Here is a 26,183-nt window from a genome sequence, read left to right as displayed (position 1 = left end):
TACTTTAGTGAAAATAAACCAGCATTTCCAAGGCTTGGTAAACAGGCTGAGTTTCGTTTTTATGAAGTACAGCTGATGCATTTTCTGCAGAATCCATTGAAAACACTGCATGTTCTTGCTAACAGGGTCTTATAAAATTCTTTCAAAGTTATTAAATGGTGTTCATAAACCTTTTACTGTTGCCAATTTTGAGACCCTCAACGTTGAGCTACGGGGACCCCATTTGGGGTTGGGACCCACAGTTTAAGAAGCAGTGCTCTATTTCACTGTATATTCCATTAACTTCCTCAAGTCTCTTCCACCTCTCACTTTTTATTAGTATCCAGAATATATTTTCTAGGTTAACAGCACAATGGATGGTTCACTTAAAAGCGGTAATGTAGATTTCAGTTGTATGGAGCCTGGAAAGGATTGTGTGCGGTTTTCTTTTTGACTACCATTACCAAGTAATTGGCATGCTAAACATTCTAGGAGTCACAGTCTGGCCCTTAAGGTGGAAGGCAGTAAGACTGATGCTAAGAAAAGACTAGAAGGTCACCTTGGTCCTGCATCTTTCAGAATGCCATGAGTATATATTGCATAGAAAGGCCTTTTCAGCCCTCCTCTTTCAGTCACTGAAGACATGCCATTTAATGTGCAGTTTGATACTATTCAAATTCACAACTGCTTTTGGATGGATTTAATTAACTCATCTGGAGGTTGCATTGTAATTAACATATAATTTTTTTTCTCAACTTGGCCTCAATCCTTGCATGAGATGGACTAATTTGGAATTAAATACAGATAGACAAACAGATGTGTCCTGGATGACTAAGTCACCTTGAGGGTGATAAAACAGCATGCATAGATGGAAAGCCAAACAGTTTTTGAATATTTTGCCACTGCTGCTGTCAGGATACCTCTTCAACTCACAAGTGTAAATATGACATTTTTACATGGCCCAAATATTTTTCTTAGTAATTTAGAACATTCAGCAGCCCTTTCCCAATGGACACTTCTATCTCCATAGAACATGGGTGGACAGCAGCAACTTTTACCCTCCACCATTGACTATGCTGTCAAGGGCTGATGGAAGCTGTAGTTCAACAATATGTGCAGAGACACCTTTTGTATATCCTGGAGAAAAGTGGGAGAGAACTAATCAGAACAACACACAATTAAAACATCAGCCACAACAAGGTCACTACTTTATGAGCATCAGCCAGGACAAGTTCAAATCCATCCTGGCGCTGAAAGCCTGTCTGCATCTTCTTCTTTAGTTTTATGAATAATTGCCTGCAGGCTTTTCTGCTCCTGTGGACACACACACACACACACACACACACAGAATTTACTGGGTTCCTGTCCATGACTGCTAGCAGTGAGTGTGCAGATGCACCAGATTAACTAAAACGCCATTCCTTACTTAGCTCATTTTGCTTTGTTGTATCTGAAAAGTAAAACCAAGTCTGTGGCTATATCAAACATGGCTACCTAATTCATTAACATCTCATGCTTCTTGTCTGATTAACAATAGCCTCTCTAAAGCTTGAATCAGACCATAAGGGAGCCATTTAATCATTGCAGATCTCTGTTCCACACATTCATCTTGATGAGTAAGGGCCCACACGGTCATCACTCTGAGTCGACTGGGTCATCGTGTAGCTTATGAGGCTCAAATTACTCACGTGCACAAATGTTTGCAGGCTCAGAAGAAACCAAGTGATGGGGAGAACCGAATACCCTGGGAGAAGATCTGTTGGGTGAAGGTGTCATTTTACTGTCAGCACTCCGACCAGACAGTGCTCTTTAGACTGTGTCCCAAGCTATGCTGCCTTACATTCGAAGAATTTACCCTTCAGAAGGAGCAGACTATGTCAAGGAGCCACATTAGAAACTCAGTACCAAGCAATTGATGCTTCCATATAGCATCTGAATAAAGAGCAAAGCAAAGCAAAGCAGCACCAGCCTGCCGCTTGTATATTAATCTGCAACATTACATGGTGTTCCAGTTTCCATTTTAATTCTCTGTAATTACTACTCCTCTTTGCTCTTGTTATAGATAATGGGGAATCACAATAAATTAGCAGTATTGGCTGTCTGCATACAATTCATGACATCATTCATCCATGCCTCTAAATTCTGCTCCACAACAAATCTCCAAATTACTCTCTTTCAACCTCCAGAATAACTGATAAACACACATTTAGAAATACTAGTAGTTCAAGATCCAAGTGTGTATGGGGTGCTCACTATGTCAGTCTGGGGTGAGCCTTTCCCAAATACTTGAATGATTCATGTTCAGAAATAAGTGTTTGGGAAGTGTAGAATGTATCGAAATAACCATGCACAGGAAGATGTTGACATACAGTCTATTAGCTTTAGTATACAGTTAGAATGTCAGAGAAGCAGAAAACTCACCTTTCTAGACAAAATGGGACAAGCACTAATGAGGGATGGATGACCCGAGTCAAATGCACGCCCTTTAAAATCATTGTTTTGGGACATTCTTTTTAACATACAAAAACAAGGAAGCAGCTAATTAAACCCTTATGCCCGCTGAACTCCTGATCTGAAGGTTGGGTTGCTGACGTGAAGGTTGCCACTTCGAATCCATGAGACAGGGTGAGCTCCCATCTATCAGCTCTAGCTTTCGGGGACATGAGAGAAGCCTCCCAGCAACACATTTGGGCATCCCCTGGGCAACGTCTCTTCTAGACGGCCAATTCTCTCACACCAAAAGCAACTTGCAGTATGTTCTCAAGTGGCTTCTGACACAATTAAAAAAAAGAACAATCCAAAATATGAGTGGCACCCATTTCTTTACAAAATCTATCCCTGGGACAGTGTTTCAGATCTAAGCAAATATCCTAGATTCATTAAAAAAAACCCAAAACCATGGGATTAAATGAGGTCAGCAACAAGTATCTGAGCATTGGCTGTGATGCTATAGAAAACAAAACAAAATCCTGAATACAATTCTTTATCATATTTGCCAGAACTTGGAGTTTACTAGATCCTGCCCCAAGTGATAAGTGGAAGTAGTAAAATATACAAAAAGAAGCTATGAAAAGCTACAAAAAGAAATCTGAGGTAGATAACCCTTTCAATTGGCAACCATCCAGTCTAGAAATAATAGTACTACTAGTGTGTTTTGGTTGTTTTATTTATTTATTTATTTGGAGCAGCTCACCTACTTCCCTTCATCTTGTGTTTGGAGATGAGTGGGTCTTACCGGACGTAGCTTCCAAGTAAGTGCAAGCAGACCCTAAACTATTGTTTTATTAAAATTCAGCACTAGCCATTTACTATGACTAAGAGGACTGATGTAACTACGCAGAGTCAGTCCTGATTAGTACTTGGATAGGAGACCACTCAAGATTCCCAGATGCTTTTCTAGCAAAACTCTTTCTGAATGTTGGGTTGCTGTGAGTTTTCTGGGCTGTATGGCCATGTTCCAGAAGCATTCCCTCCTGACATTTCACCCACATCTATGGCAGGCATCCTTAGAGGATGTGAGGTCTGTTGGAAACTAGGCAAGTGGGGTTTATATATCTGTTGAAAGTCCAGGGTGGGAGAAAGAACTCTTGTCTGTGGGAGGCAAGTGTGAATGCTGCAATTAATCACCTTGATTAATTGAAAAAGCTTACAGCTTCAAGGCCTGGGTGATTCCTGCTTGGGGGAATCCTTTATTGGGAGGTGTTAGCTGGCCCTGATTATTTCATGTCCAGAATTCTCCTTTTTTCAGAGTATTGTTCTTTATTTACTGTCCTGATTTTAGAGTTTTTTTATACTGGTACCCAGATGTTCATTTTCATGTTTCCCTCCTTTCTGTTGAAATTGTCCACATGCTTGTGGATTTCAATGGCTTCTCTGTGTAGTCTGACATGGTGTTTCAGCATTTCTGTGTAATATTCTTTACCCAAGAAAATCATGCAGTCATGCCTGCCACATGACCTTGGAGGTGTCTACGGACAACGCCGGCTCTTCGGCTTAGAAATGGAGATGAGCACCAACCCCCAAAGTCGGTCACGACTGGACTTAACGTCAGGGGAAAACCTTTACCTTTTTAAGAAAACCCTACAAATCAGGGCCATAGCCAGAAAAAAAAATTGGTGTTGGTGGGGGGAGGGTCGAAACTTTTTTTTTAGCAAATCATGAAGAGCAGTTCCATAACGCAAAATAATTTAGAAATCAGGCTCCATCGATAAACTTCAATGAACACTAACATTCATGAATAAACCAGTTTTTAAAAAAACTTGAAAAAAATTTGGGGGGGGGGGGTTACAGCCCTGCTACAAGTCCATGGAGTCACCACATGCCAACAGTTTGACCCAAAGGCACACATACACATTAGTCGCTCGTACACCTGCATGTCGCATTACGCTCTGATAAGACCTCAAGGAAAGACTGCTTGAGCTCAAGGCTCTTTCCTTCCCTCCCGGGCAATTCCACTCTCCTTCCTTTGGACCCGCTGCAGAGTGTCAATCCCGGCGAAATGTCAGGGGAAGGGAGAGCGGGATGATCCTTCAGCCTCGCCAGAGAGCCAGCCTCCTCTTCATCGCCTGAAGCTCAGGACGCGAGGGCTGCTGAGGCGCCCCACGGCACGAAGGGTCCCCGAGCATCGCCCACCCCAAGCCATTCAGGCCAAGCAGGCCCGAAAATGGAGGAGGAGAGAGACGGGGAGGAAAAGAGGCCGAGGGAGACCGTGGCCCCTTCCACACCGCTGAATAAAATCCCACATTATCTGCTTTGAACTGGAATATGTGGCAGTGTGGACTCAGATCACCCAGTTCAAAGGAACCCCCGGTGGCGCAGTGGGTTAAACCCTTGTGCTGGCAGGACTAATGACTTGAAGGTCGGGTTGCTGACCTGAAGGTGGCCCCTTGGAATCCAACTCGGGGAGAGTGCGGGTGAGTTCCCTCTATCAGCTCCAGCTCCATGCGGGGACATGAGAGAAGCCTCCCACATGGAGAATAAAAACATCAAAACATCCGGGCGTCCCCTGGGCAACGTCCTTGCAGACGGTCAATTCTCTCACACTAGAAGCGTCTTGCAGTTTCTCAAGTCGCTCCTGACACGGGAAAAAAAACCCAGTTCAAAACAGATATTGTGGGATTTTCTGCCTCGATATTCTGGGTTATATGGCTGTGAGGATCGCCTGGAACACGTACAACGAGAGCGAAAGGGACCAAGAGGGCCCCGGAGAGGCTTCCCTTTGGGGCCAGCGGAGCCCAACTTGGCGGAAGAAGCGCGCGCGGAGTAAGTGGCACGAGCCGCTCCCCGATCCTTGAAGTCGCCACGGAGACTCCCGGGAGGGAGGGAGGGAGGGAGGGAAGGGGCAGCAGCACCCAGAGCCGCCAGGGTCACTCTGACATTGGCAGGGAGGCGATGTTACATTTACAACTCATCCTCGGAACCAAGAAAAGCTAGGGTTTACAGCATGGGGCGAGGAGGAGATGCAGGAAAGGGCGGGCGAGCGGGAAAAGAGCCTGGCAGCTCTCAGGCGCTTCAGCCCCACAGATGCTCCGGCGCCCGAGGAGGCTGCCTTCCCGCCCGCGGCAGGGCAGAGCGGGCAGCAGAGAGCGGCGCTCCGGGGCTGCCAGGAGGACGACGAGGAGAGGCGCGGAGTCCAAACCCAGCGGCGCGCACGTAGGCACCCGGCCTACGCGAAGCCCTCTACGCGAAGCCCTCTACTCCTCCTGGCCCAGGAGGGCCCTGCCCAGCGGCCGGGATGCTGCGGGCGCCGAGGCAAGGGGAAGCCCCCCCTCCACTCCTCGTCCCCTGACTCACCTGGGGTCCTGCGGCGAGGGCGCCTCCTCCTCCTATGGGGTCGGGGGTCTCCGCTCCCGGGGCGAGTGGGCGGCTGGGGCTGGGGCGCGGGTCTGGGAAGGCAGCTCCTCTGCGGGCGACGCCGGGGAGGCAGAGGGCGGGCGGGCGGGCGGGCGGGCGGCGAGATGGTCCTGGCGCCTCCCACGGGGTGTGTGTGTCTGTGTGTGTGTGTGGGGGGGGGGGAGGTCGAGACTGGGCGGCCGGCTGGTTGGCTAAAGGTGGATGTTTGTTTGTTGTCCAACGTGGGTGGGCAGAACTCCCGCGGAGAGACACAGTGGGCGGGATTTGATCCTCTCGATCCAAACCAGGACCGGATCAGAACCAGGGGAGTCACAAGTGTCCAAAGGACTGGATCCAGCTGGGCGGGATTAAGGACAGAGAGAACGAGGGAGGGCCAGGGCAGCAGAAAGGAAAGCCTTCAGCACCTTGGAGAGCGCCCGTAAAGTTCAGATTTCACCCCACAGGGAATTTAGAACAGTTTTTGGTTTTCATTCCCAACCCTTTTTTGACCAGGGGCAACATTAGTATCAGAAGAGTTACCAATCAGTTTTTGGTCAACTTTAGATTCGGTTTGGCTGTTTAGGGTGCTGATTCAGAAAATTGCCTTGCATAGACCACATCAGCTCTAGTTTCTGATACACAACATATGCCATCCAGTAGTCGCCATCTGCTCGCCCACAGAAAACCATATTTAATAATCTAGAGTGGATGTGCTGTATCCAATGCAATTTTCTGGATCAGCACCCCAAATAACCCCAGGAACAGGCCTAAAAACGAATACAACAAGGTGCCCCCTCTTCCAGGCACCATATGGAACAGCTCTGCTCAGGGGGAAGGAGGAGGAGAAGCAGCAGTCAGGAGGCTTGTTGTTGCACCTTTCCTAGGCAGTCAGCTTCTCCTGTCCCATCATCCCTGTTGCCTCCACACTATGAGGGTTTTGCAAGACCAGTCACTCTCGTTGCAACAGTGTAGTAACGGTGAGACTGTGGACCATATTTTAGTTCTTGGGGACCACTGGTGGCCCATGGACCACAGGTTGAGAACCACTGATTTAGAAGCATAGCATTGGAGGAGACCACAGGGGCCATCCAGTTCAACCGCACTCGGCCATGCGGGGACTTGGGACGGGCAGCCTGAATGCATTCCTCCGCCTTGGAAGGGACCAGAGCAACAGCATCACAAGGGTTGGGGACACCCATAGTGTCACCCATCATCAACCCTTTTCCACCTGGGGGAGGGAACTGGGGTTGGGATCTAGCACAGCAGGGTTTTGTACACTCAAAGTTCAACCAAAAGACTGCACAAAAAATTATAGACAGTCATTGAGGTGTCACCGCCTCCAATGTGGTCTGCATCCCTGGACCCGAGCTCTAACCCTCTTTTTATAACAGTGCTGGGGAATCTGTCTGATGTTCTCAAACCTCATGAATCCTCAGGAGTCTAAGGAGTGGCAAGAAATAACAGTCTGGATCTCAAACAGTCTGGGGAGTGGCAGGAAATAATGCCGGTAATCCACATCTGGAGAACTAAAGTTCACTTCTCCCCCAGTCCTGGCATTCAGGATTCTTTCATTGAGTGCCAGCACTCTGTCCCATTGGCCTTTTGTGTGAAGGCTATTTTGGAGGCTTGTACTGTCTTTCATCTGTTGCCACTGCTTATCGCTATGAGTCCCCTCAGGGAGATAGGGTGGGATAAAATTAAAGGCTATTATTATTATTCCTTAACAACACTCAAACGTATCAGCCTCGGATGCCTTTCTTTTCCCTCAGGCTCACAGTTCCCTTGGGCAACATAATTATTTAGCATTATTCCTGAGAGATTTTAGTTTCTGGGACCCCTTCTACTTTTAGGCCTGAATGAAACAGACAACTGTATGCGATAGCATGACATTTCATGCAGGTAGAATGACTCAGATCCATTTAATGCAGTATCAAACTGGTATTGAAGAAAGTGTTTTCGCTGTGCAGATGATTACACAAGACATCCTGGACCCAGTTTGAGGCCAGGATGGTGATAACAGAAACCACAGAACACTGATGCATATTGAGGGCTGTCCTTCATGTGCTTTTGTGGGAGGTTGTTGTGGGGCCTGCTGCAGTCTGAAGCTAGGTTGTTGTGAGTTTTCCGGGCTGTATGGCCATGTTCCAGAAGCATTCTCTCCTGACATTTCTCTCACATCTATGGCAGGCATCCTCAGAGGTTGAGGGGTCAGATCCCTCAAACTCTGAGGAGGCCTGCCATAGATGTGGGTGAAACGTTAGGAGAGAATGCTTCTGGAACATGGCCATACAGCCCGGAAAACTCACAACATACTAGTGATTACGACCATGAAAGCCTTCAACAACAGTCTGAAGCGAGTTTCAAACTGAATTAAATGGGCAGTGTAGATGGGCCTCCAGCAAAGGAAGCCACAGCTCCCTGGCTTCTGCAAGGAGTGAGCAGCTGTGTGGAAAAGGTGGGCCACTTTTGTTTCCCTGCTCTCATTGATGGACTCCATTGATGCATTCAGGTGTACCAGAAGTGACGTTGCAGCACTCCCAGGCAGCATTTCAGCCCATTCTCATTGTTTTTCAGTGTGTGGCTGATTCTGAGGAAACTAAAGTAAACTTATGTACTTGTGGGAATATGGATGTGCATTTGGGGGCAGAAAACTAGTTGAAAGTTAGCCCAAAATAGGCACAGGGGCAATAGGAAGTCTTCATAGGGAATTTGTGATGACACAAAAGTATGGCTTGGGGCTGCCACATTTTCTTCACTATTCCCTTATCTCTAATCTACCGTTTCACTTTTTAAAATACATATATTCTGTCAAAATTAAATACCAAATCACCAGTTACATGTCAAAGTAGCAACATTTCTATTCTGTTATAAATATAACACAAAACAAATTGGCCCCTTTGCTCAGATAAATGTGTTGACCTCTGAGCTCTGAAGAAACATTACTCTGTGGGAGAAATCTGGGAAAAGTACTTTGGGTTATAATGGAAATAAGTCAAGTATGTGAGCAATATTGACCACCAAATCTTATATTTGACACCTCTAACCTTAACTATGATAATCATACATCCCTCAGTAAATTCTCTGAATAACTGTCATGTCAGGAAAAAATATGTCTTTCCTTCTCTCTTATTAAGAAGAGACTTCAAGTTATCACACAACTGTCATAATGTCACTAGAAGCTGCTCAGTGTCACCTTTGTCATTGATTAGGCAGAGAGAGACGACTGTGCTAAGGAGCAGATTTTGGGTGCCACATAAGAGAAGCAACTTGTTACTTCTTTAAAATTATATCTGTATCACCACAAAGGGGAAAAGACGCCTGTGACATTTCCTGCTTCAAGGCTAACACAATTTAACTGGCCTGGTAGCCCCTGCACTGTGTCTATGGCCAAGGCACTTGCTGCTCTCCTTCAGGCAGAAATAGGAATTGTGCCAGACACATGAGCAAGAGAGGAAGAGGAAGCCAGTCATAAAGCAATAGCCTTGGGATAGGAAATTTAAAAAACAGCAGCTGTTACTATTGCCCTCTCTTAATCTTTTTTCAGATTTAATAACATATTATTGTTCTTTTAAGTCTTATATAAGCCATTCTTGGTGAGCCTGTCGGCACAGAGAATAAGACAGTGACACTTACAAAAGCGAAACCGGTGGTCCTTAAAGTGACCTCAGCTGCTTCTTGCCCTCAGGCTCCAAGGTTATACTCACTTACTAAGGAATAAATCTCATTGAAATCAATAGGGCTTACTTCTGATTGCACCATGACTCTTGTAGGAACTACATGCCAAAGCGGATATTAATAACTCATGACAACACTTCGTCTCGGGTGGGTTATTACAGTCTGCCAACCTTTGACTTCTTCCACGGATGCCTTTGGAAATGCTTTCCATATTCTTGGGATTCTGTGATAACACATATATATCCAAGGGGCTGATAAGTTTTTTTTCCTTTCCCATTTCCTCCCTTCCTTCTGGTCCATTTGGTTCCCCACTTTTGTCACTGCAATTCTTTGTTTGCACCCTTATTTATTTATTTTATTACAACATTTATATCCCGCCCTTCTCACCCAACAGGGGACTCAGGGCGGCTTACAATAAAACACACATATAAAACCTGTACAATACACTATAAATCAGTTAAAAAATTAACTTACATAAAACATTCATAAAACGCATTATAAAATACAGATAGGCATGTTCAAGTTTAAAAGACTGGGTCTGTCAATTGAGTTCCAGCGTACATAATAGTAATTAGTGCTGCTGATTCTTATTCGAAGGCCTGGCCACACAACCAAGTTTTAACCTTCCTACGGAAGGATAGGACGGAGGGAGCCTGCCTGATTTCAATGGGGAGGGCGTTCCATAGGCGTCCCTTATGCCATTATCTTCTCTCTCAAGATAGCATGGTAAAACAGCCCCCTTTAGATTATAATCCTAACTTTTAAAATGCTGTTTTCTAGTACCTAATGGCATATAATGTATTAACCTGTAAAACAAGAGTACAGTAATTTTGTTCTTAAACATCATTGTCACAGGATTTAATACATGTTTAAAATATATACTTCAGTTTAGTTGCCTTAAATTCAATTCTAAAAGCAACTGTGATGATCCAGATCTTCCAGTCGCTTCTCCCTTTTAAATGCACACTTCTGCATAATCACTCGGTCCATTTTATAATATCTACAATCACTAAATGAGAAACAAGATATTAAAATGAAAACTCTCATCTGATTCCACACCTAAAGTATTATTACTACTATGTTTATTTATACTCTGCTTTTTCTCTCCACAGAGAAGATTTAAAGTGTCTTACATTAAAAACATTTCAATATAATTTAAAATACACAAATATACTGTCAAGGACAGAACGCCACAAGATCAAAGATAACAGAGTTTATTGGATTTACAGAACTCAAAATGCCCGTAAAAGACAAGGGCCAGGCAACATTAGCCTCAAAAAGCAAAAAAGGGGCAAGAAAAACGTTCAAAAGATAAACCGGATTAAACCGGAGTTTAATCCGGGTAAAATCAAAACAGCTTGCTTCAGCTTGGGAACAAACAAAACAGAAGCTGGGAAACAAAGAGTTCAAAAGAATGTAACTAATTGGCAGCAGATGCCTCTCTGCTGCCAGTACTATGTTTTGAGTAACTTAGAAGTCACTCCTACACACAGCAGGCAAACTTCCAATACAAACACAACAGCCGAGGATTGAAGCAGTAGAGTAGTCCCAGTTCTTTCCGAAGGTCGATAGGCAGAAGCAGACGTTTGCAGTTTTCCAAGTCCAGAAGGAGAATCCAAGCCCGTAGTCAGTTCAGTCCGTAAATCCAGAGTAGCAGATGGCGTCCGTCAAGAAGACGACGGAAGGTCAAAGCTATTGAGATTAAGCAGAGGTTTGCACAAACAAAAGCCCACACAATTCCTCCCGCCGTCTGAACCCAAATTCCAAAACAACTTACGTAATCAGCACACGAAACACACCCGTCTTCAGGAAAACGTCCCACACAGATCCCAAGCGTTTGTCCAGATTACCTTGCCCAACGCAATTTGCTATTGCTCCCAAGCCCCATTTTATGCCAGTTACAAGTCCTCATCACTATCAGCTGTTCTCCTTAACCCGGGCGTTTCCTCATCACTTTCCTCATCAGAACTGGAACACCTCTGACTACGCCCCACAGCATCCCCAGCTGTGGATCCCGTCCCATCCCTCCAGCTTGTCCATGGGTCTAGTCCTGAAGGTCCCCAATCATCTTCCATCCCATCATTGCCAGTGGCACCCAATTCCTCCCTTACCCGAGTCCAATCCATCTCATCCTCTTCTGAGCTAACCAGCTCTTCCTCCATTCTCTCCGTAAACCCCTCAAAAGACTCTTCGTCAGATGGTTCTGCAAAGATATCTCGCAGCCTCTTTCTTTCTCGCTCCTCGAGAGTATCTGACTCTCGAGGAGTCTTACGTCCACGTCTGCCAGTAGCAGAGCCATGAGGCTCAATCATAACATATACAAACATTAAAACAGAATTAAATATCAATGTTATTAAAACATAGTTAAAATCCATAAAAGCTTATTAAAGATATATTCAAAGATGCTTGCTATCATTGAAATGTCTGCTTTTAGTAAAGGAGGAATATATCCACCCCTTTTGCTTAATTCTTCCACTTCTACTCCCAATCAAAAGCCTGAAAGGAAGCTGACTCAGCAATGTGTAACAGGTAAGCATTACTATTCAACATTATTTATTTATTGCATTTATATCCTGTCCTTCTCACCTCGAAGGGGACTCAGGGTGGCTCACAAGAAAGGCACTATTCGATGCCACATATACATACAAAGGGTAAAAACAACACATATACATTAATATCCATAATTAAAACATCATAATCTTAAAAACAGTTACTTAAAATCCATGCAATCCAAAGGCATATTCTAGGAGCCATTCAATCATGAATTGCACTGTCCCATAGTAACTTATTGCATTGCAGATTATTGTTCAAAGGCATGGCCCCACACCCATGTCTTCACTTTCTTTCTGAAGGACAGGAAGGAGGGAGCTGATCTAATTTCACTGGGGAGAGAGTTCCACAGCCAAGGGGCCACCACTGAGAAGGCCCTGTCTCTCATCCGCACCAGTTGCGCCTGCGAAGGAGATGGGACTAAGAGCAGGGCATCCCCAGATGATTTTAACCTCTTGGATGGTTCATAGAGGAAGATACATTTGGACAGGTAAGATGGGCTAAAACTGTTTAGTGCAGTGATTCTCAACCTGGGGTCCCCAGAAGTTTTGGCCTTCAACTCCCAGAAATCCCAACAGCTGCTAGACTGGCTGGGAATTCTGGGAGTTGTAGGTCAAATCACTTGGGGACCCACAAGTTGAGAACCACTGGTTTAGGGCTTTATAAGCCAAGGCCAGCACTTTCCATTGTGATTGATAGCAGACGGCCAGCCAGTGGAACTCACGTAACAGGGGGGTTGTATGCCATTTATATTTTTATTCTGCCTTGCCATTACTATTTCTGAAAGGCTTATGGGCCTTATTTTCCCAACCCTTTAAAATAAAGGAGCAGCATTCATAACCGAAACCTCAGTGAAACAATATAATTTTTACCATAAGTGTAAAGGCTGATCACAAAGAAGCTAATCTAACCTTCCTAAGAATTAGTTTTTAGAGTACGGATAATGCTAATCAAAAGGTCCCATCTCACTCCCGCACCTGGAGGAGGAACATGTAACAGGGACTCAGAAGATGAACAAATCCAATCCTCATTACCGATGTAGTAATTTTCTTGCCTCAATAGTACAACTGGAGTCCTGATTGTGCACTATATTCTTCTACTTATTTCCCAATAACACATGTTGGCCAATGATATGAATTCTACCCCTAGTCCCAGCCTTATTCTCATTAATGTTCATAGCCTAGCTCTCCCATATCACACACGATGATGATGATGATGATGATGATGATGATGGTGATGATGATGATGATAATTTTATTTCTTATCTGCCTCTCCTTGTGGGTAGGCGGATTACAACATAGCTGAAAACACATAATCAGCATAAACATTATATAAAATACACATATAAAAACATATTTCTACAAAATATATACATTAAATGCACAGAACAAATATTAAATTATAGTGAATACAAGATGTAAGTTTAAAATTCACAGTTAAAACTGACTGTGTAGGACTGCCAGCAGAGATAGGGTTTCAGATGTGTTTAAATTCCGACAGCTCATTTTTCTGTCAGATCTTTTCTGGCAGGTTGTTTCACAGTCTTGGGGTGGCCGAAGTAACCAATCAGTTTCTAGCAGGTTGGAGTAAGTGTCTCCCAGAGGACCTCAATGTCCTAAAGGGTAAATTGTACGGAAGAAGGCAATCCTATAGGTAACCTGGACCCAAACCATGTAGGGCTTTAAAGGTCAAAATCCACACTTTGTACTTTGAATATCATACATCTAAGATGTTATGTGCCCTCTTAACAGTAATTGCTGACTGTTCATTTTCTTTACAAAGATAATGAGCATGGGCTTGCTAGAAACAACTGTCTCACAACTTCCTGAAGAAGCTATAGGCTCTCCATTTCCTGTTATGTTAATACATACCACCACACCTTAAAAATGTTTGAAAGACGTTTACAAATATAATTAATATGGCATATGCTCAAAGGGAAAGAAAATTTATTCTCTTGGATCAGAAAGCCAATTATCCACTATTCCAATAGTACAAGAGTAAGAGTGATAATAAACATATACTGTACTTGTTTCAATAGACAAAGGTATATGCAAAACTTGTTAGTACAACATATCTTTAATGTTTTGTGTTCTCTTGTGAGTGACTAATACTCGCTATGGAATAAAACTTTGAGCAGAGCATCACCTAGGAGAACTTGTTCCACACTACTAGAAAAACTACAAATATAATTGATTACAGTCCTTGATTATTGAACTTAAATATTTGAGAGCTCAACCACCAGATGAAGATTCAGTGAGGAGACGAAACTGGTTGTGGATTGCACACCACAAGTCCATTCTCATACAACAAGAAACAAGAACACTCTTCGTATGTGAATGCAACAGGTTTATGTGAAGAGGAGTACATTCATCTGTTTAAAGAGACAAATAGTGGAAGTTTCCAGTACAAGAAAGAAGAATATTTTCATACATGAACATTGCAACCTCTTGCGAGGAGGAGTAGGTTCATTCTTATAGAAAGAAATAAGTATATTCATGATATTGTGAATGCAACAGTTTTATGTTTCACTGTATATACTGTGCCTTATTATGTACTAACAATTTTTGCATATACCTTTGTCTATTAAAACAAGTATATAGAAACAAGTATATGTTTATTATCACTCTCACTCTTGTACTTTCATATGTTCAAATTGGCTTTCATATGCTCAAAGAGACCAGAAACCATTTGATCATATGTGCTCTTCTGAACCCCTGAATATATACAATGGATGTAGTGTGAAATGAAAACATTGAGAAAAATACCATGAAATGCCCTCCAAACTACATAAAAAGTTCAGTGGCTTAGTGGGGCTTACACACAATTGTACTCTAGCCACTATAATGACTCTCCAAAACTATTTCTCATCATAGTACTTTTGCGAAATATTTCCAAAAATTAGTCATTACAGAAAGTGAAATACTGACTAATGAACTTTTGCCCTAACCCTAAAGGAATCTTCTTCTATTCTTATATGTTTGTCAAGTATCTCCCTATTTCTTTCTCTGCCACATACTTGACTAGAAATGTGTTTACTTGTGTTACAGTAAGCAGGAAGCAAACTAGATTCACACAGTATTCTATGTTGGAGGCCTATCTGAAGATTGTTGTCACGTGCCTCCTGACTTTGGCAGAAAGTAATGTCTGACTTATGACAACCCTATCACGAGGTTTTCTTGGCAAGGTTTGCTCAGAGAGGGTTGATTTTGCTTTTCCCTGAAGACAGTGTGACTTGCCCAAGGCCACCCAGCGGGTTTCCATGGCTGAGAAGGGATGTAAACTATGGATTCCCAGAGTCCTAGTCCAACACTTAAGCCACTGTGGCACATTGACTCTCTATTGGTAGTATATAGCTAAATAATTATTTGTAGTCTGAGCCTCAAAGGAAGACAAAAGCAACCCCTCTCTTAAACATTATGCCAAGAAAACTACGTTATAGGTTTGCCTTGGGATTGTCATAAATCAGAAATGACTTGAAAGCACACAGCAACAATAGTTTAAATAAATGAATAGAATACAATTAGAGTTGGTGGCCTAGCAACCCTTGAAGTACCCGAAAAGATTAATAAAATGGATCTGAGACAATACTCAATCATCAACATAAAAGGGTGACTAAGAGGAATCCTCCATTCTTTACAGACTTGATGGTTCTTCTAAATGAGTCTGGATTAATGCCATTTCAGGACAAATCAGCACAGCTGCCAGTTGCTTGCCTTTGTGGGTGGGTGGGACAGACAATAGTATTTCATGCAGAGCATTGCTGGCTAGTAAGGTATGTAACAATTCAGCTCTGTAGTTCTGACTTTGCCTCTTTCTCTCTCTGATATTAACTCTCATAATCTAGTGGTAAAAATGAATGATCCTCTCCTCTTGATCAAACTCAGGAGCAGATATCAGATGGCATATCTTTAATGTATATACATATGTCGGGGATAGGACTAGTTTATGTGCACAGCGTGGTCCCCAGTCTCTTCAACTTATGGATCTCACCATAAAGGGGGAAACTGATACAAAATACCTGGATGATATAAAAAAGATGTTCCTGTAATATATTATGTACATATAAACTAATACATAAAAAACTAAAAGAGTGAAAGGGAGATACAAAAGGGCAGAGACCTTATATTTGGTGGATTAATAAGGTGTACATCTTTAACTATATGACATATATCCTATGTGAGTCCCAACTAGATTAAGTTCACTCAATAATGAGACTTTAATCATAGAATCATAGAATGATAGAGTTGGAAGAGACCTCATGGGCTATCCAGTCCAACCCCCTGCTAAGAAGCAGGAAATCGCATTCAAAGCACCCCCGACAGATGGCCATCCAGCCTCTGCTTAAAAGCCTCCAAAGAAGGAGCCTCCACTACACTGCGGGGCAGAGAGCTCCACTGCTGAACAGTTCTTCCTAATGTTCTTCCTAATGTTCAGGTGAAATCTCCTTTCTTGTAGTTTAAAGCCATTGTTCCACATCCTAGTCTCCAGGGAGGCAGAAAACAAACTTGCTAATATTAGTAGACTCAGCAGTCAACAAACAATTCAACAGATCAGCTCGCATGAGAACTAATAATAAAGGTTTAGACTTAACTTTTTATTGAGACAAGTAAAGGGTATAAGAATTTTTCAAAGAAAATGATTCAAAAACCAATCTTTTCTATTTTTCACTTTCCTCTAGTTGAGAAAAAAGAGTGAAGGGAGTTCTCCAGCTAGTAAGTCTACCCCAATGTTCCTACAGCTATGAGCCCTTCCCCACAGCCATATAACCCAGAATATCAAGGCAGAAATTCCCACAATATCAGCTTTGAACTAGGTTATCTGAGTCCACACTGCCATATATTTCAATTCAATGCAGAAAATGGGGGATTTTATTCAGCTGTGTGGATGGGGACTATGTCTTCTCCTTCTCTGAACCCTGCTGCTGCTTATGTGGATGGTGAGGGATGGAGGGAGGTAGAGAGGTGCTGGTTTTTTCTTCCTGTGGAAAGCTGAGGGCCCTTCCAAACAGCCCTATATCCCAGGATCGGATCTGTTTATCCTGCAACTTGGACCCATATAATCCAGTTTAAAGCAGAAAACCCAGGATCAGATCCTGGGAAATAGAGCCTGTCTGGAAGGGCCCCGAGTTTACAGGGTTTTGCCTAGAAGCACAGTGTGAGTAAGTACCTCTTCATATTCAGTTACAGCTCTGCTTAGATAGTGAACAATAGAAGTTTGGTCTTTGACGTAGCTAGCTACCATTTCACCATCTTCTCCCTCTGGCTGTCATGATGGCGAAGGAGCCTGGACCTAACTATGAAATCCTGGTTTGAGTGACTCCCTACTTAAAATGCCATGCGTTATTATGTTTTGTCATTGGCATCATAGTACGAAAAGCCTTAGGACTAAACTTTACTTTTAGACACCATTATTTTTATTATTATGCTGTCAAAATAGTGGGGGAAAGTTCTATTTCATGCTCCCAGGAATTGCTATACCAAGCTTTCTGCACAAAACAATGGGAAAACTAAAATTGAAAATAGCCAAAAGTCTGCTTACAATTTTTAAAAGAGTAACCTTTTAAAAAAGTAATTGAAAGATGCAGGGATACACTGCATCTGATTTAAAAAGAGATTTTAAAGTTTTGGGGATTACTGGAATGACATTTCCCCCCCCCCCTTTTTTTGCTGAAAATCTGCTTTTGCTAGGAATTCTTAATTTTGTTTGATTTTATCTAAGTTTTATTGTTTTATATCCCACAATTTAACTATTTTATAGTCCTCTACTATTAGCTTTATAGTTTTACGGTTTATTAACTATTTACAACTTTTAATCACAGAGTAATTGCTTAGTTGCTCACTGTTCGGTTGCTCTGAAAGTAGCCAGGGAGTGGCTGCTTGTAAAATGGGTTGCTGATCAATGTTTAACCTCCACTTTCTCTGTGAATAACAGGCTCTTCATGCAAACAAAGAGCCTTGCTGTTGGGTCTGCCTTTTGCTCTGTCATTAGCATGACAAAAAAGGGGAAGGGATTAACTAATCCACTAACACCAGAGATCAAACCATCTTTAACAAAGCATACTGGATGACTATATTGCACTATATTGCATTGTAGACTCCCTCTGCATTTGAAATGTCAATGATAAATAGGTTTGCACCTTTAGCAAAACCAGGTAATGTTAGTATTTTAACACAAAGATATGCAGACTGTGTTTCCATGGAAATCTAATGCACTTTATACTGAACAGTATTTGAATACTCAGCATTTGCCTCCTTCCAACTGTTGCTGTTGTCATTGTGTGCTTGCAAGTAATTTATTGACAAAAATATTGTCCAATCTTTCCCATAATTTAGCTGAATTTACGTCCATAAAAAGCAACTTGACTTGCAGAGGTCTAGAATATTGGGTTGCTGTGAGTTTTTCAGGCTGTATGGCCATGTTCCAGTAGCATTCTCTCCTGACGTTCCATCTACATCAATAGCTGGCATCCTCAGAGGTTTGTTCAGACGTCTGTTGGAAATAAGGCAAGTGGGAGTGTATCTGTGGAATGTCCAGGGTGGGAGAAAGTATTATTGTCTGTTTGAAGCAAGTGTGAATGTTGCAATTAGCCAGTTTGATTGGCATTGAGTAGCCTTGCAGCTGCAAAACCTGGCTGTTGCTGCCTGGGGGCATCCATTATTTAGAAGGTGTTAACTTGGAGCCCCTGGTGGCACAGTGTATTAAAGTGCTGAGCTGCTGAACTTGCAGACCGAAAGGTCGCAGGTTCGAATCCAGGGAGTGGAGTGAGTGCCCGCTGTTAGCTCCAGCTTCTGCCAACCTAGCAGTTCGAAAACATGAAAATGTGAGTAGATCAATAGGTACCGCTCCAGCGGGAAGGTAACGGTGCTCCAAGCAGTCATGCCGGCCACATGACCTTGGAGGTGTCTATGGACAACGCCAGCTCTTTGGCTTAGAAATGGAGATGAGCACCAACCCCCAGAGTCAGACACGACTGGACTTAACATCAGGGGAAACCTTTACCTTTACATTCACTGGCACTTGATCATTAGCTGTCTGGAATTCCCATTTCTGAGTGTTGTTCTTTATTTACTGTCTAGGTTTTGGTGGTTTTTTTTAAAATACTGGTAACCAGATTTAGTTCATTTTGTTCCTGTTGAAATTGTCCACATCCTTGTGGATTTCAGTGGCTTCTCTGTGTAGTCGGACATGGTGGTTGTTAGAGTGGTCCAGCATTTCTGTGTTCTCAAATAATATTTTGTGTCCAGGTTGATTCATCAAGTGCTCTGTTATAGCTGACTTCTCTGGTTGAATTAGTCTGCAGTTCCTTTTATGTTACTTGATTCGTGTTAGGGCGCTGTGTTTGGTGGTCCCTATGTCGACCTGTCTACAGCTGCATGGTATACAGTAGACTCCTGCAGCGATGAGAGGATCCCTCTTATCCTTTGCTGAACCTAGCATTTGTTGAATTTTCTTGGTGGCTGTGTAGATTGTTTGTAGATTGTGTTTCTTCATCAGTTTCCCTATGCGGTCAGTGGTTCTCTTGATATATAGTAAGAATATTTTTTCTCTAGGTGGATCTTTATTCTCGTGGCTTGCTCTTGGTCTTGCAGCTCTTCTGATGTCTGAGGTGGAGTTTATCCATTGGCCTGTAGAGGCCAGTTTAGGTGGTTCAGTTCACCTTGGAGGTGGTGGGGTTCACAAATTCTGTCTCCACAATCTATCAGAGCTTTAATTGTGCTTCCTTTTTAACCTGGGTGATGTTTGGAGTTGGTGCCTGGGGTAGCAGCCAGGCGTTGCAGCTGCAAGATTACTCAATGCTAACCAAGCTGGCTAATTGCAAATGACCAGTGTGATTTTGATAATTACAATGTTGGTTTTTTTTTTTTTTTTTTGAGGCAGTCAGAATTAGAAAACTTCTGTGTTGGGGAGGGGAAACATTAAATAAACACTGTCTGTATGACTTCAACCAATTGCTTTTAATTCACCTTACATGTTGTGAACTTTAATTTGTAAGGTCTGTGGACAGTAATACTTCTTGTTGAGTAATTAAGATGGTTGCCTTTGAAATTGATGGATTGTCAGGAAGCAGCCTAGAGCCTGTGTCAAAACAAAAAGCTTTGGGGCAAGCAACATGATCCCCAGTCCTCATCTGTATCAGGGCTGCAAATGTTTACTTTAGAGTTGAAAAAATGATTGGGATCTTAAAGTGCATGTTTCACTTTTAATTTGCTTGTAGTTTATCCCAAAATCATAATAAAATTTGTAGCTGTGAGAGTAAAGGCAGCATTACTACTTTAAGTTGTGGCAACTTGCTGGAAGTATGAGAAACAAATGTAACCTTTTGGAGAGCAGCCAAGCTCAGATATATGAATCATCCTGAGATATTTGTTCTGTACGTGCCATTTGTCTTTTTCTAATTTTTTATCCTTTTTTGGTAGAAAACTGGTGTTGCGCTTATGACACTCTAAACATTCAGTTGACTGATGGATCTTGTGGGTGAAAGGCAGAGCAGCAGCTTGGACACAATAATTTATGCTTCCCTGTAATTCTGTGATTTATTGCATAAAGAGAAAGAAATTAATAGCGAATTGAGTGAGCTCTTTGATAAACAAAAGGCCACAATTTACTTTATTAACCAGAGATCTGCAGCAAGCTAATCGTATTTAACTGCTATTTAAATAACCTTTCTCAGTGTAGGTATCTAATCCTCATGAGATTAGAACTGATGAGACGATCACTGCCTTCCTCATCCATATCCAGCTTCCTCCTCTGCCTGCCCCCCCCCCCAAGCCAGCTCAGAGGCCCGCAAAAGATAGAAGTGCCTCTCTCTAAATAATTCATCATTTCCTCCTTAACATACAGTAGAGTCTCATTTATTCAATGTTCTGTATTATCCAACACAGTTTGCTTTTTAGTATTCAGTGTTTTGTAGTCAATGTTTTCAATACATTGCAATGTTTGGTGCTAAATTCGTAAATACAGTAATTAATACATAATGTTGCTGTGTATTGAACTGCTTTTTCTGTCAATTTGTTGTAAAGCATGATGTTCTAGTGCTTAATCATTAACGTAATTTGATGTTTAATAGGCTTTTCCTTAATCCCTCCTTATTATCCAACATTTTTGCTTATCCAACATTCTACCAGCCCGTTTATGTTGAGGTGGTAAAACAAACAGGAAAATAATAGGCTTGGATTCCCATAAAATTCCTTTACTGGGCAAAGGCAACCTAAAAGCTAACTCCAACCCTGTATTGTTTATCTCAAAAAGGAGTTCTGGCACAGGATGCAACCAGACAGAAAATCTAGTCTCGTGAGAGTACAAAGGCAAAGTTTATTTTCACCATAGCTATGAGAAAGGCAAAACAGACTCAAAGAGAAAGGGAGGGGAACAGGTCCTTTGTTACTTTGGCTCATACAGAGAGCTTACATTGTCTATATAAAAGCTAATATGATATGCAGAGGCAAACTATATATGCAAAAGTCTACTATTTTCTGACTTATGATCCCTTCAGTATCAATAGAGTAAGTACAATGATACTTCTGAGCTGGACTTGCACTCATAAATCTGCTTCTATCAGTGTATCTATACTGACGGTAAACATGCAGAAGTATCTGTGTACTTATTCTGCTGGAATTAAGGTGCATCAATTCTACATTGTAGAGGCACCCCTGGTCTGCACTGAGGTCTTTTCCCCTTCCACCGTTATAGTGCTGTGATTCCACTTCACCTGCCATTCAACATCTTATGAAATTTGGGGAGTTGTAGTTCAAGGAGGTGCCTAGAATTCTCAGCCAGAGAATGCCTTCCCAACCAACAGGCTAAAAGGTTGTGCTGTTCAGTACTGGGCAAGAACAGAAAGATCACTTGCATTCATGAAGCCAGATATGACTGCATGATGTCACCCATGATGCAGCAGTGCCTTGTGTCTGGCAGGATGCTTGTGCTGATTCACTGATTCAATCTGACCTACTTAATCAAGCTGTGACATGTTACATTCAGTCAACTGAACACACATGCCATTTATTGAAAAACTGCAGGAATAAACTCATTTGAATTTTAACATGGCTTGACTAGAACTTTGTGTTTATCTTGCCGTAACTCTTCCTGAAGATTTAGTATACTTAGATTTCTATATAGCTTTGCAACACTGTAGAGAAGGCTGAAAGGAGACATGATAGCCATGTATAAATATGTGAGGGAAAGTCATATGGAGGAGGGAGCAAGCTTGTTTTCTGCTGCCCTGGAGACTAGGACATGGAACAACGGCTTCAAACTACAGGGAAGGAGATTCCACCTGAACAATAGGAAGAACTTCCTCACTGTGAGAGCTGTTTGGCAGTGGAACTCTCTCCCCCGGACTGTGGTGGAGGCTCCTTCTTTGGAGACTTTTAAGCAGAGGCTGGATGGCCATCTGTCGGGGGTGCTTTGAATGCAATTTTCTGCTTCTTGGCATGGGTTGGACTGGATGGCCCATGAGGTCTCTTCCAACTCTATGATCTTATAATTCTATACATGTCTCTTTATTTTAATATTTTATTAAATTTTAATATTTTAATATTTTATTTTAATCGGAGCCCCCAGATGGCGTAGTGGACTAAGTGACTGGAAGGTTGGGTTGCTGACCTGAAAGTTGCCAGGTTCGAATCCCACCTGGGGAGAGTGCGGATGAGCTCCCTCTATCAGCTCCAGCTCCATGCGGGGACATGAGAGAAGCCTCCCACAAGGATGGTAAAACATCAAAACATCTGGGCGTCCCCTGGGCAACGTCATTGCAGACGGCCAATTCTCTCACTCCAGAAGTAACTTCGGTTGCTCCTGACACGAATTTTTTTTTTTTAATAATATAGGACTGATCTGATTTAGGGCCCTTTCACACAGTCATATAACCTAGAATATCAAGGCAGAAGATCCCACAATATCTGCTTTGAATGGGGATATCCGAATCCACACTATCCAAAGCAGAAAATTTTACTCAGCTGTGTGAAAGGGGCCCTAGAAACATTAGAGGTGTGGGTTTTCTAACTACTTCCCAGTTATAATCCACATCATTCTGGATTTTACAGTTTGTGTAAATGGGGCCTCAGTAGCATAAATACAAAACCAGTCTTTCCTCTATCACTGCCTAAAATACTTACAAGGTTTCCAACATTTTAGTTTGCCACTACTAAGCAAAGAAACAGAAAACACAATCTCTGACCTCATTGGTGTGTAGAAGAGGTTAAATCAACTGTATTGTTACTACACAAATTACAATTACAGCCCTAGGAAGTTCCTGTCTCTTGAAATTAGTGTCATGTTACCCTAGTTAAAGAAACAGGAGGAAACCCCTAAGACTATTTTATTTTATTTTATTACTGGTATCCCTTTGCTCTACTCTCAGAATCAGAATACTTCAAGAGAACTGTGATGACTCATGGGCCTTGTAGTCCTGTTCCTAGTACTATTGTGGCAGACGAAGAGGAAAACATGGGGTTTTCGCCGGTTCAGCAAGAGCCGGAGTCTCTTCACCTGCAGGATGTTGATGTTTGCCCTCAAGAATTCAGCCAAACAGGCCTTGGGCAGAACTCCCCTCCGTTTCCCAGGAGGGAAATTTATTCTAAAGACAGGGGAGTCAGGGAGGCTAATCGGAGAAGCCTGAGAATCGCTGCCAAACAAATGGCTGATTAGGTCTGCTTCCCTTGGGAAATTCTAAGGAGTCATGCATCTGGACAGAGTTGGGTTTCGCTTCTCGTTCTCTAGGGAAAGAGTTCTGTTGGCGGGAAAACGAGACCCAATATAGGTGTTTGGCGCGAGGGATTCTTTGCGGAGTCAATTGATCAGCTTGAGGAGAGAGATCGTGTGTGGACTTCGTAATCCCAGTTCCTTGCTTCCCGGATCAAGCTTCAAGCCTTGCCCTGTCTCACGGTTTTACCACGGACTCTGTTTCATGCTTCATGTTTGCCTTGTCTCCAGTCACGGATCTAGCCAAGAATCAAGTTTATTTCCAGCCTTGTTGTCAAGCTTCATTGGACTCTAAGACTCTGTTATTTCCCCACACTATTGCTTGGCAAAGTGTGTGTTTCGGTCAAGTGGATTAAAACTTTGAACTCTAATATCTTATATTGGACAATACATTTCTGGACTATATTTGACCTCATCTGAAAGGTCTGCTTCTGAACAATATTCTTCACTTGTTTTTATTGATTTTATATATTTCTTTAATAAAGATATTAGATAGAGACTGGCCTCTGTGTAAGGTTATTGGTGCTCTGCAGCCAGGGACCTGACAAGAACACATTTCCTTTGACAAGTTAAACTCTATAATGTTGAAATTAGTGTTAATCTGAGCAATCACTACAAGAAATTAGTCATAACATTTCCAATCAGACAGGTCATTGGGGTTTACTGAAGAAGAAAGTGAGCCTTGAGATCCCCATGTAGCCAGTTTAGTGAATATAAATTGCATCAGAATTGCATCAGAATTCTTACAGTGAATATAAATTGCATCAGAATTCTTACAAAAAACCATGTTCAGTACCACTTTACCCCACCTTTTGGGCTTTTGTGGAGGGAGAAAAAAACTTTTATGTCATAGTTTCTTACTGCAGGAAAAATATGCTTTGACACACCTTTATCCAACACTAATTTTATCTCAACCCTGCAGGGATCAACCCTGCAATATATTGCAGTTTCAGAATGTGGATTAACTGCATTGAACTAGATTATATGAGTCTACACTGCCGCATAATCCAATTTAGTGCAGTTAATCCATGCTCTGAAACTGCACTATATGGCAGGGTAGATCCAGCCTTAGTGTTTCCATATCGTAATATCATCTGAAAAAAAGCAGCTTTTAAAATTTTGCAGAGGTGTCACAGATGAAACTGTCGAGAATCTGTGAGCTGTTAGGCTCAAAATTAACCCTCTTTGTGAGTGCAGAAGCTCGCCTTCCAAACAGCAGGAAACTTACCTGAGCTGAGCTAAGGGAAGCCTTTCTTCTTTAGAATGGCAAAGGATTGCAAAGTCACCTTAAAAGTTCAAAAGGTATTTATTGAGGTAAAAAGAAATCCATTGTAGATAGTAAAGGGTTTGGAGCTAACTAGCTGTCTAAGCTAGCTTCTAAGGTAGGTAAGCAGGTAAAAATAAAGATATCTAGATAGTTACATTTTGCCCAAGAGAGTGGCAAAATGCATCCTTCTTGGTAGGAAGACAAAAGAAGGAAGAATGGGACAACCGCATGGTCTGTGCCTTCTCTTTTTGGGGCAATAAAAATTCCAATCTACGTAGAGGATGTAACCTCATCCCTGCAGAGATCACATTGCTAAAACAACAAGGTGAAGAGAGTGGATGTAGATAGGACAGAAGAGAGAAACCAGCAAAGGCCTATCTAGGCATACATGGGATAATGGAGAGATTTCCCTCAGTTTAATCTATCTACTACATATCTAATAGATGAGACTTGTGTAGTCCAGGATGATTTCCAACAGAAACATCACATAGCCTTTTGATCCAATATTTCTATTCCCCCCACCCATGAATATATTTGCCAGCTGGAGAGAACTCTTTTACTCATGAGTTTAAACCATAACAAATCAGTTACAATGCAATGTGTCAAGAGACTAATATTAGCCAAACTTCTCATCACAATACTTCAGTCACTGAATTCTAGGCTTTTAAAAGATATTACTGTCTTCCATATTACTGCCTTTCATTGCCTCCTCCTCCACCTATTCTTTTATTGGGGAAAATCCAGTAAGAAAAAAAAATGTAGAATAGCCACAGAATTAAAATAATACACGTGAAGAGTCCCCTATCTAGACATACTGCAGGTAGATATCAATTTTCAGTAGGATAACCGGGTTAAATCTGCCGCTGCAAAAACAATAACAAGTCTGTAGCATCTTAATACTTTCATCCAGTTGTTCTGAAAGTGTTCTGTAGAAACTTATTATTATTATTATTATTATTATTATTATTATTATTATTATTATTATTTATACCTCGCTTTTCCCCTCTACAAAAGAGACTTAAAGTGCTTTACTGTAAAACCAATGCAATACAATTTAAAATCTAAAAATATATGAAAACCAAAATAGTATTAAATCTTAACAGTATTAAGATGAAACAGTTAAAACCCTTAAAACCGATTAAAAACCTATTCATAGCTAAAACCACATCACCCCCTG

The 26,183-nt window shown here is 42.1% G+C and overlaps 1 protein-coding gene and 1 long non-coding RNA gene across 2 annotated transcripts in view; one reads left to right on the top strand and one right to left on the bottom strand.

Annotated features, from left to right (window-relative positions):
• Positions 1 to 5,907, bottom strand: part of slc16a3 (solute carrier family 16 member 3) — a 49,147-nt gene extending 43,240 nt beyond the window's left edge. Inside the window, exon 1 of the mRNA XM_008104561.2 lies at positions 5,773 to 5,907. The gene's annotated coding sequence lies outside the window, so the exon portion shown is untranslated. The remainder of the gene's footprint in view (positions 1 to 5,772) is intronic.
• A 2,170-nt stretch (positions 5,908 to 8,077) lies between these two features.
• LOC134296231 (uncharacterized) lies at positions 8,078 to 24,238 on the top strand. The gene is made up of 2 exons (XR_010002848.1): positions 8,078 to 12,526; positions 23,399 to 24,238. It is a non-coding gene; the product is annotated as an uncharacterized LOC134296231 (long non-coding RNA).
• The last annotated feature ends 1,945 nt before the right edge of the window (positions 24,239 to 26,183 follow it).

The sequence above is a fragment of the Anolis carolinensis genome, chromosome 2, assembly GCF_035594765.1.
Source record: "Anolis carolinensis isolate JA03-04 chromosome 2, rAnoCar3.1.pri, whole genome shotgun sequence".
Classification (NCBI taxonomy): domain Eukaryota; kingdom Metazoa; phylum Chordata; class Lepidosauria; order Squamata; family Dactyloidae; genus Anolis; species Anolis carolinensis.
The sequence above is the reverse complement of the archived record's forward strand: the minus strand, read 5'-3'. Positions and strand labels throughout refer to the sequence as shown.